Source organism: Macrobrachium rosenbergii, chromosome 28 (assembly GCF_040412425.1).
Source record: "Macrobrachium rosenbergii isolate ZJJX-2024 chromosome 28, ASM4041242v1, whole genome shotgun sequence".
NCBI classification, from domain to species: domain Eukaryota; kingdom Metazoa; phylum Arthropoda; class Malacostraca; order Decapoda; family Palaemonidae; genus Macrobrachium; species Macrobrachium rosenbergii.
In genome coordinates this window covers 16,934,966-16,946,325 of record NC_089768.1, presented here as the reverse complement: position 1 = coordinate 16,946,325, position 11,360 = coordinate 16,934,966, and the positions used below count along the sequence as shown (strand labels likewise).

The 11,360-nt window shown below is 38.0% G+C and overlaps 1 long non-coding RNA gene across 1 annotated transcript; it reads right to left on the bottom strand.

Moving 5' to 3' along the window:
- Positions 1–566: 566 nt before the first annotated feature.
- LOC136854079 (uncharacterized) lies at positions 567–10,472 on the bottom strand. Its single transcript, XR_010857617.1, has 3 exons — positions 10,260–10,472; positions 2,918–3,087; positions 567–2,374 (listed from the first exon to the last, which is right to left on the bottom strand). It is a non-coding gene; the product is annotated as an uncharacterized lncRNA (long non-coding RNA).
- Between the last annotated feature and the right edge of the window lie 888 nt (positions 10,473–11,360).

Genomic DNA, 11,360 nt, shown 5'->3' with positions numbered 1-11,360 from the left:
ATTTTTTTCTAACAATGAAGTACTAACATGTAATTGCCCTATTTTTTTGTAACTAAATGAAGTATTTACGCAATGTAAAAAGCATGCATTTAACAATGAACTACTGGTTCATTCAAGTTTTAGGCGAGTATTCTAAAACATTCAATTACCTGATAAGTGATAAGTTGACTGAAGTTTATCCCTCAAAAATAGTCAATATCCATCCATGACTAAATAGCTGATATTAAACAGATACAAATTACTTTAAAAATGACTTATTTCCTTAACATACAAACCTCAAGTCTTTACATACTGGATTAACTGGAGCCAGCCATTCAACTAAAAACAAGGTGGTTATTGATAGTTGGCTACCAACTGTAGTGAGAGGAAGCCCCACCTTATAGTTGGTATGCATTTGCTTGACATATTGGCCCAGGTAGCAGAATGAGGGGTGGCTAGAGGTGGGCCATTTATGTAAAGACCTCAGGTTTGTATGTTAGGAAAAATACAAATTCCTTTAAATCTGTCATCTGTTCCTAAACGTATACAAACCTTTGGTCTTTACATATGGGAGACTTACGTCTTGGTGGGAGGATTCTCAGCAAATCTCTCTGAACTGACTGGTAGTTTGCCTCACCTGAGGCGCCTCTTCCTGGTCATGTAAGAACAATGGAAGGAGACCCATGCCTCGTGATCTGTTGAACACGTGTGATGTTCAACTCCCAGACTTCTGGGCCTTTCGAATAAATGGGATGTAGCATCACTAATTTGAAGAAAGGCTTGGATGAACCCATATTGTCAGGGACAACAAAGCAGAAGATAACCAGTGGGTTTGTTCATTGTCAGTCCCTCTCCCCCTTGCCAGAGAGAGGATAGGACTTGCATCTATTAATCCAAATTGAGGCTAGATTACAGACAGGATACTCAGTCACCTAGAACACCGCATGCATGCCGTCCAGCACGTGACGACTTGCTAACCGTCCCTCTGCCCACTGGGAGAGGAAAGGTATAAAAGAGAAAGGCAGGAGGCCATACACCCTAGGTAAGATGCCACCTGTCCCTCAAGGAGAGCTGCTGTCAGAAAATCAGTTAATGTCCAAGAAGTGAAGGCTTGTTTTCTTAATTGTAACCAGATGCATTTGGGTTCTGTTAAGCTATTCACTGATGGATCAGACATCAAGTGGCGTTGGCTGTCAAGTTGTTCATGGTAATAGCTCATATGCAGGCAGACTATCTAATAATGCCTCTATTTTTACAGCTGAATTAACTGCATTAGCCAAATCTCTTGAGATTGTTTCTACTCTACAGGGTAATACTTTCACCATATACTCAAACTTATCTAAACTATCGGGAGGGTAGCGCAGTAAATAAAACACAAATTTTAAAAATTACTCCATCCTATCAAATCTAATGCCCTGAATCGATGGGAAGCTCATTTGGAGTAACAGATTGAAGAGAAGCTGAAGAGGACCTAACCAGTTACTAAATGGGAAAGCAGGCAAGACAAGCATCCCTTTTAACTCAAGTCTTACTAGTATTTTCCTCTATAGTTGTTTCTACAACCAACAAGCTCTGTTCACAGTCAATTACCACATTTCGTCAATTACAATTCATATGGTTATCTAATCATAACCTTTTCCTCTGCAAAACATATCATGAGGGTCAATAAAACTGTTGAACTACGGCTAGCATGGAAGTAAAAGCTATATAATGGGAAGGTAAGGTTCATTTTAAAAAATTGGTCAAAATGTAAATAATTTCCATCACAGTGATAACAACCTTGCCTCTTCAACTACAGAAAACGAGTTTGTTCCCATAAGGGAGAATGTCACTGGCTCAGTTTCTTGAATGATACATATCAAATAAATAAAAATCCTTAGAATATCAAAGTGGACAGTGTCTCCATTATAAGATTATTACTAGGATACAAAAGATTACCTGAGCCAGCTTATGCGAGCAGATATGAGCCTCTCCTTGAAATAAAAAACTGTAATGTAGGATTATTGGATAATTCAGACATTTACAAAACCCTAGAAACAAAGAGCGTACTGTCAACCCATAACATACTTCATTGCTAATTATTTTATGCTTAGCTTGGAGTTACATTGTTTTTACTAAAAGAATTCAAGCCCTCAGTAGTTCCTGTCAGGATATTATTCAACTTCTACAAAGTCCTCACAATCAAAAGAGATGAGACTCGGGGTAGGCTATCTTACCTGGTAGCAGGGGTTGAAATATGGAAATGGAAGAGGAAGCTGCAATCCCTTTAACAATAAATAAGTTGCTTTACATTTCAGTGTAGCAATGACTATTGCCTGGCAACTTTGTTTTTAAAAATGTATTTTGCTATAGCTGTTGTTGATTGCAGTGTATTCAGAGGTTAATATCAACACATCTGTAAACAAAATTCAATGGTTAATTAGGCTACCTCAAGAAACTCAGTCTAAAATGTAAATAAATTATTACCATTCCTGTACAGTATTTATATCACAGTGATAACAACCTTGCCTCTCCAACTACAGAAAACGAGTTTGATCCCACAACGGAGAATGTCACTGGCTCAGTTTCTTGAATGATACATATCACATAAATAAAAGACCTTAGCATATCAAAGTGGACAGTGTCTCCATTATCAGATTATTACTAGGATACAAAAGATTACCTGAGCCACCTTATGCGAGCAGATATGAGCCTCTCCTTGAAATAAAAAACAGTAATGTAGGATTATTGGATAATTCAGACATTTGCAAAACTCTAGAAACAAAGAGTGTACTGTCCACTCATAATATACTTCATTGCTAATTATTTTATGCTTAGCTTGGAGTTACATTGTTTTTACTAAGAGCATTCAAGCCCTCAGTAGTTCCTGTCAGGATATTATTCAGCTTCTACAAAGTCCTCACAATCAAGAGAGATAAGACTTGGGGTAGGCTCTTACCTGGTAGCAAGGGGGTTGAAATTTGGAAATGGAAGAGGAAGCTCCAACCCCTTTAACAATAAGTTGCTTTACATTTCAGTGTAGCAATGACCGTTGCCTGGCAGCTTTGTTTTTAAAAATATATTTTGCTATAGCTGTTGTTGTTGATTCACAGGTTAATATCAACATATCTGTAAACAAAATTAAATGGTTAATTACCTTGAGAAACCCAATGAGTCTTTATTTTAGGCATATTACATACAAACCGTACTTCATTTTAATAGAGAGCTTTTGCTAGATAATCACTCAAGATGAACATTTATATGAATTGGCAATTTTTAAGTAAAAAAATTACTCATGATGGACATTTATATAAAATGGTGATTTTGAAGTACCCTGACTTTTTTGTATGTGTGTATGTAAACCTAGTTTTTTTGTGTAAGTAAACCCGAGTTTTTTTTTTTTTTTTTAACATTGGAGCAGTCATTCCTTGAGCGTAAATTATATTTCATAAGTACAGTACAAATATATTACTTGGCATGACAGACTGAATCAAACTAGAATCAGATCATTCAGTGTTCTTTGTAAATAATCTAGCATTTTTTTTATCACCATCATTGCTTCTGCTGCTCTGGAAAGCAAAGGACTCTGAAATTTGACCCCTTGTGTCTTTCCAGTACTTTGTCTTGCAAAAATCTCTAGCTTCCCTTCTCATAGTCCTCATCAAAGTAGGTTTGGGTTTTCCAACTCCTCTGGTGCTTACAGTAACCCTGCTGACTCAACCAGGTATTATCCTCCCAGGGGATGTGCAAGGATCAACTCACCCCCATCCCCTTCCCCCCCCTTTTTTTTTATTGATACAGAGAAAACCCCCTTCAATTCAGCCAGAATGAAATGGAAGCAGCATGAGGGAACCACTGTGCCTAGGTCCAAAAGCCCTATAAAATAAGTCACTAAAAATAAATATCTTTATGATATAAAGGTATGCTCCTATACAATATACGTACCTTCATGTTCCCCAAAATATTAAAACCTGGGATTTAAAACAGAGCCTAAAAGATTGCTCTTTCTTCAGTTCAGGAAAAGACTACTCACTACTAGTAGCAGACTAAAAACTTTACTTTTTCAAACATGATTCTGCACACTTAATGAAGTAAGCTGGCAAAACCAAATTGCACTTCTACTTCGCCACATTAATCCCATCCTCAAGCGACAGATTGTTATAACACTAAATGAAGTTGTAACAGCTCTAACAATATGAATGTTTAACCTTCAATAAAGGTAAAAGGTATTGACTTAGTTCTCATGCACTAGCTTAATCAAAAACATCATAGAGAACCTCGTGTCCTTTCACAAAGATGTTCTAGATTTCTAAAACAACAAAACAAGCGGGTTAACTTTGCCTCTTCCAGGTTTAACCTTTGACAAAGAATTTCTAGGTTTTCTAAAACCACAAAACAAAAAGTTAATTTTGCCTCCTCCAGGCTTAACCATTGATAAAGACAGCTAGGCTTTCTAATCCACAAGACAAAAGTTAACTTTGCCTCATCCAGGATTAACCTTTGACAAGGACATCTAGGTTTTCTAAAACCACAAAACAAAAGGTTAACTTTGCCTTCTCCAAGTTTAACCTTTCACAAAGATGTTCTAGGTTTCTAAAATCACAAAAGGATAACTGCCTCTGCCAAGCTTAACTTATCTAAGTAAGTTTTAATTGCCCCAACAGGACAGAGAAGTGTTTCCTCCTCTTCCCAACCAAAGAGGTTAACTGGATTTCTTACAGTTCTCTGAAAAACTTAGCCTTCACATCATTCTCAGCTCTAAGTCAACATGATAAAATGGCATTCCCTTGACAACAGCCTTAAGGAGAGTGCTTGCAATAAATTTGCTCTTTTAACTGCCGATAGTGCTAAATAAAAGAAGGTTCATAGTAAATAATTCAATGGAACTCATTCCAAAGGCCCAAAAGAATCTGCAAATAAAATTTAGACCTGTGTCTAAATGCCAGAGACTGACTGATACTGAGTTGAAGGGGAATCAGTCTCAACTTATCTCAACATTAAGGTGCTAATCATCAACCAGATCTAACGATAACCTTGAAAGTAGACAGCAAAAAAGTCTTACTATATCTAAGAAAGCAGAGAGACTTTGATGTCTACAAGGTTTCAGGTGCTGAAAATTCCTCTAGAACAGCACCCTGAGCAATACACAAACCACTGCTTCTGACACAAGTCCACGGTTGTTTTCCCACTTAAGGATAGAACCCATGATACCTTTAAAAATCCCCTTATTGGGAAGAGATGGTTGAGCATCACTAAGTAGTTACATGTGAGATGCAGAAGTTAGTACAAGTGCATGGAATTCTGTAGTTTGAGTTGATTTCCCCTTAACGGAAGAATAAAAGAGACATCCACCGAGAGAGCTAGAGAGTTTGAAAATCTTGCTCTGAGGCTACTCGGGCTCTACAGGAGTCATGCACAATTCTTAAACTTGAAATCTGCTCAATACTTCCTTGGAATAGATAGAAGGGGAAGGTCTATGAGTCTGAATCAGGCAAAACTAAAAGAACACATCCACTTCTCAAGCCTGAGGGCCCTCAAAGGAGTAGTAATCGACTGGTTGTTCCTGTTCACCTGCATGCTAATAAGTCTACATTTGAGTGCTCCTCTAATCCTGCAGCAACTGTTGACCTTGCAAATGTAATGGTCACTCTGTATGTAGTTTGTTCTTTCTGAATCCCCAATCGCTAAAAACACTGTCCTTCTGCAGAATGAATTATCAAACCAATATCGTGTTGTTCATTTCACTCAAAGAAGCAAACTTCCCAATATGACTTTTTTTCTGACCAGGGATAAGCCTGCTATGCATCTTTGATGGTCTTTCCACTGCCCTAACATCTAGTAAGTTTTACCAGTGTAGTGTTGACCATTCTGTTGTATGTAACTGTAACGACACTTGACAAAATTCTTTTGTTTCGTGTTATACAGCAGAGGGAAAATCAAAACCTGGACATAGGTTTAAGAATAAAATGGTCAACTCTTGGTTACTGAGTTCCTCTACAGAACCTGGCATCAATGACAGTCCTGGATTACTTACAAATTTAATGAACATTAGCTGTAAGTTGTAATCTCTTATGCTGAGACTGTACTGTAATTTAGCCTGATTATTCTGACAAAATCCCCAGTGAGGCCATGTTTCCTAACAAAGAAAGCCCTTCCCACCTACGAAGCTTCCTTCAGGGCTAAAATTCTTCAAGAAGCAAGTGTCTATTTGTCTTCTGACAGACAAGCCTACAAATTTCAAGTATCATCCCCACATCACTAGATAAGAACGAGGAGGGGTTAGGGAAGTCAACTGAAAATCATAATGCCAAGAGACTGAGCCACATGAAGCAACAGATCCATGGCCTTTGGAATACTGTCGACAGAGTTGGCCAACTTGAACCAGTGACTTGGTAGAAAACATTTCTTGCTCCTAAAAATCGACACCATCCACACATGGGCAACAAAATCCCTGTGAATACTTATAGAGGCGCTGTACACAAGCCCAAACAAAGTGCCTTGAACAGCAATACCTCCTCTGTAAATACACCTCAAAGGAACTTGTGTGACTGAGGATGTAATGGTATGAGAAAAAAGTCTCCTGCATGCCCATCAAAACATCTGATCGTTCTTTCTTTTTTAAAGTCACTTAAACCATGCTGGAAAAACCAAACAGCAGGGGGACAGACAAGTAAAGTTATTCAGTCTCAATGTGTCCGACAATGGCCGCCAATCTCCAGTTGCTTGAGGAGCTAGGAAAAATCCCATTGAATTACCACCGGGCCAATTTCTTTCTCTCTAATTTACAACCTCCTACTAAAGAATGAGTGACTTCTGCTGAAAAGACAAAACGAACAGCTAAAGGAAACTAAACCAGTGGAGGATAGCCTAAAAGGAATCATAACTATATTTCAGTGCCTCCACCACGTCAGGTTCTGCTCCTAAGTCTTTCCAGGGATGTCAGGATGCTGGCTACTGGCCATGTACCAAAACCTGAGGGCTGAACTTATACCCGAAAGGTATAAAACAAGACTTGTACCAATATATCCTCCCTTATCATCTTAACTCGTGCAGCATAAGCCTTTACTACAGATAGCAACAGAATGAGTTAAAATTAACACTCTTCCTTACTGAACTCCTGCTGGCGCCAAAAACCCTAAAAGCTGGCTTGACATTTTCCCTAAGCTGGCACCAATACACACTAAGCTGGTGCCAAATACACACTAAGCTGGTGCCAAAAACACACTAAGCTGGTGCCTCAAGCTTTCTAAGCTGATGCAGAGAAGAGCAAAAGTTCAATAAAAGATAAAACTTCAACAACCAAAACTGAGACTGTTTCAGCATGTCCAAAGCATTTGTCAATCTTGAGTTCGTCTCTTCACAGGAAAGAGGAAAGCAATCGAACCTTCTACTGAAGATGGTTTACGTGCCGATTAAGTGCCTGTGTTGCAAGAGACGGCGCTCAGGGACTTCATGAAAAATCAGAAGACAAACCCTGGCAGACATAAAAGGAGCTTTGTGCGCCCAAGCATGAGAAAACTTACGAAATGCACTCTAATTGAAGGACACAGCTTGGGTTCTCTTCTCCAAATACGTAACAGATGCCGAAATACTTGAAGGCAACCGAGACCTATTCTCTATGTGGCCTCTTTCCTCAACTAAATGAGGATACAGTTAAGTGCAATGCTCCAGCAAAAGCCGATCAAACTGAAGGAGATCGTTCGATTCAAACTCTTCTTCCACCAGAGGGCGACAGGAGGCAACAGGAAATAACACCTGGCAACATGAGGCGACAGCAGCTGAGTACCTGTATCGCATCCATGACTTGAAAGACAGTCTGAAGCGACTCAGCCAAGTCAGCTGAGTGATAGAAAACGAGGTGCTAAAAGAAAATGGGAAATGTTGGGAGGAGGGAGGAAGGAGTTACGACGACTCTCTGGCCTCATCCGAAAGCGAGTCAACATACTTGAGAGCATTCCCATACAACACGTCCTTAGAAAGCTATGTAACTTGAATAATATCTAGCGTGGAAACAACAGAAGATACTGTAACCATGTAATTGAGGCAGAAGTAAGAGATTTGCCAATAGCCAAAGAAAAAGCATGTAAAGAATGAACAAGTGCTTTTCGACAGAGAAAGAGGAATAGGCTAGCAGACAAGGATTTAGAATGAGCAAAAGATGAAGAGATTGTTTAAACTATCAATGAGTTGACGTAACATCAGAATAAGTAAAATTCGTTTTTAATAAAACAGTCTATACATATATAATTGGCCATATTGGTGTTAAAAACCTAATACTGTACTAGGTGCTGATAATGGCAGAAGTCCCATATGTGGCAAAGATTAATGTTTACCAAAACAGTCTTTCGGAGAGGTGGGACAGAGGGCACAGAGCCACATTGCCCTGAGAACCAACTCGGTTCCCCGGCAGCGGACTCTTCCAACTGTCGCAGGGCAGTCCTAGGCTCAGGTTACAGATGGGCGAGGGCACTGACACCTTACCTCTTATACGGGAACGTGAAAATGATCACACGCTGTGGGGGGACCCGGACCAGTTCCCTAACCAATTCCGACAAACTTTGTACTGGCCAAAATAAGGTTAAGTCCTGTTCTAAATCTAATTCTAAAAAATCAACATCCTACAGAACCTGACATTCTTAGCCTTTATTCCAGTGGAGGTATCCTAGGAAAAATAAATGTACAGTACTGCAATAGCAGCAAACAGCCATGAAATACCAACAAGCCCCTATATACAATGGCGGCAAGGATAATTCTGACGAGATAAAACATTTGAAATACACCTGGTTGAGAACAAGTGTACTGGACAGTCATCCGGGCAGCCATTTGATCTTTTGTTTGAATGCCAATCTGCCTATCGCTGCAGAGATATAAGCTAACTTTAACAGGTGGTAAGATTTTTTCCAAATAATACTAATTTGCCACCTGAATGAATGTCATTAACACTCAAAGCACTCGGTAAAGAATGGGAAAATCCTATTATCAACGCAAAAATTTAACTATGTTTTAAAATAAAAAATCACTAATGTGGCGTTGTAAGATCAACCTAAGCCTACTTTATTGCTTGAATCCTCAATTTTACGGTTTTTGTTATTTTACGTAGACTCACATTTGTCTTTCAAAATATTAATGTTAGGTAGACTTACCTTCATGTCTCATTCAAAATAATATGCTATTCCTTCTAGCCTAAGCTCAAATACAATACTGTATGTTTAAAAGCAAAGCCTCAGGGTCAGGAATCTAAATTCACACAACATCATTGCTGCAATCAGCATCCTTGACCATGGTCTGTGCAAAACGTATGGCATTCAAGTTAATACACCAACAACATAGTCAATGCTTTCTGCCACTAGGCTACCGCAGGTTTTTTGTTGTACTAAACCCATAACAATGATAATAATTCAGAGTTTTATACCTAAACCTTAACCACCCTTACTTTTGTTGCTACAACTTTCCAACCTTCCTTTGTGGCCAAGACTTCCGGTCCCCCTTACTGTCTGCTTCCCTTCAACTCTGGGCACTTGATTACTAGTCCCATTTGACAATGCATTCCTATTTTCCAACGGACTCAACTGCAACTAACGCAAGAACTACCGGCATGGGTCTACGTACCTATATCTAAAGCAGACTGAGAAACTCTCGAGTTGACAGTGTACAAAACATCTTGAATGAATCCATGGCTGCAGACAACAGGTTATGGGCAGATAGATATTAATGAAAATTGGCACGTTTTCAGGTTTAATGGGTTCGCCTAATAACTTGAGCTACCCTACAAGTGGGCCTATAGGCTGGGCTACCAGCAAATAAATAATTAGCCTATACAGCAATTTCCATGGGCAAACAAACATGCATTTCCCCAACATAAAAGACTCCCACTATCCTGAGGTTTCCCGGTGTCTTTATTCTCACTGAAATTAACGGTGGCCTTGCGTCACGATTCCTGTGCCGTACTAAGGCGTAACCTAACCTAAGACTGGAATAAATTTAGATCATCGCCTCTCGCTAGATACAGGCCAGAATCTAAGCTACCACTGGCTTAGGCCTATCTAGGCTAGTGGAATTTCTATGGGTATTCACGTCAACAAATAACGGATAAGCACAACTACTTGTGAAATAGACACTGCGGGGCCACGTTTACTGTACAAGTAAATAAATTTATTTACATCACAGGGCTTAGTATGGGAGAAGCATAATCATGCATGCAGACCGAAATCATTAAGCCAGACGAGAATTATATACAAAACTACCCATTTTAGTCATATTGAAATGAAAATTCATCCTTACACCGTGAATATTTTAGTTACCTGAAGGATTTCACGGCTACACAAAGTTTAATGAACTTGAGTGGAACTTCTATCACCATGTTAGTAGGAACATCTACTGACACTTCAAGCAACTATAAAAGAAAAATTACTAGAAGTAACTGACAACTTCATTTGTTTACACCACAGATATAACCTTCCCGTTTACGCAGGAAATAATTAAAGAGATACATTCCAATATAAATATGTTTTTGTTTTCGTCGATTCTAAAGGTTATTTATTATGACAAAAACTGCTAAAATAAATAAAATTAAAAATATAATACGGCAACTGTTCCACCTTTATTTCAATACAAAACTATTGTCAAAACTTTCGAATTTTGAATAAAGAAATATTTATGTTGTCAATCTAAATTCATAATACAATATGTATAATATTTATTACCATTTACCAATAAAAAGAGCTAATAACAGTGTGTTTTACCTAAAAAAAAAGACATTTTAAAGGTTTTCTAGTAAGAAAGTTTGGTACATCAAGCTGGCGGACGAACTTGAAAAGTTGACAGACGATAAATGTAAAACACGACTAACTTTAAAAATAATTGTTGTACAGATAATAAGAAACATTACATCACATTAATTTAAGTATTCACGAATATTAAATAATATTAAATGAAAACAATTAGGATTTTACCGAAAATTAATTATTAAAATGGGAGATTTTGTCAAGTTGTCTTGTAAAACAACGTGCCTACATCATATTTAAAATGGGAAACAACTAAACTAAAATACAATAATATTAAAATCGTCTTAAGTAAATGAAATCAATTTGGAATGAATAAAAATATCAGCTACCTAAATTATATATCGGTTTCAAAACGTCTTATTTAAGTCTTGCAAATGCGTAAGAGAGATTCTGGGATTTTAAGCATAAATATAATGATTACCCAAAATACTTAACAGTTTCATAACGCCTTGGTTATCTTATGGCCGTTATACCCACAGCAAATCTAGACACCTATTGACGGCTAAAAGAACTATAAAATCAGAACCAAATAATAATAAGTGGAAACTTTTTTTGTTTTGTTGGCACTGGATATTTAACCTTTGGTTTCTAATTAGACAAAAGGAAATTTATCAAAGT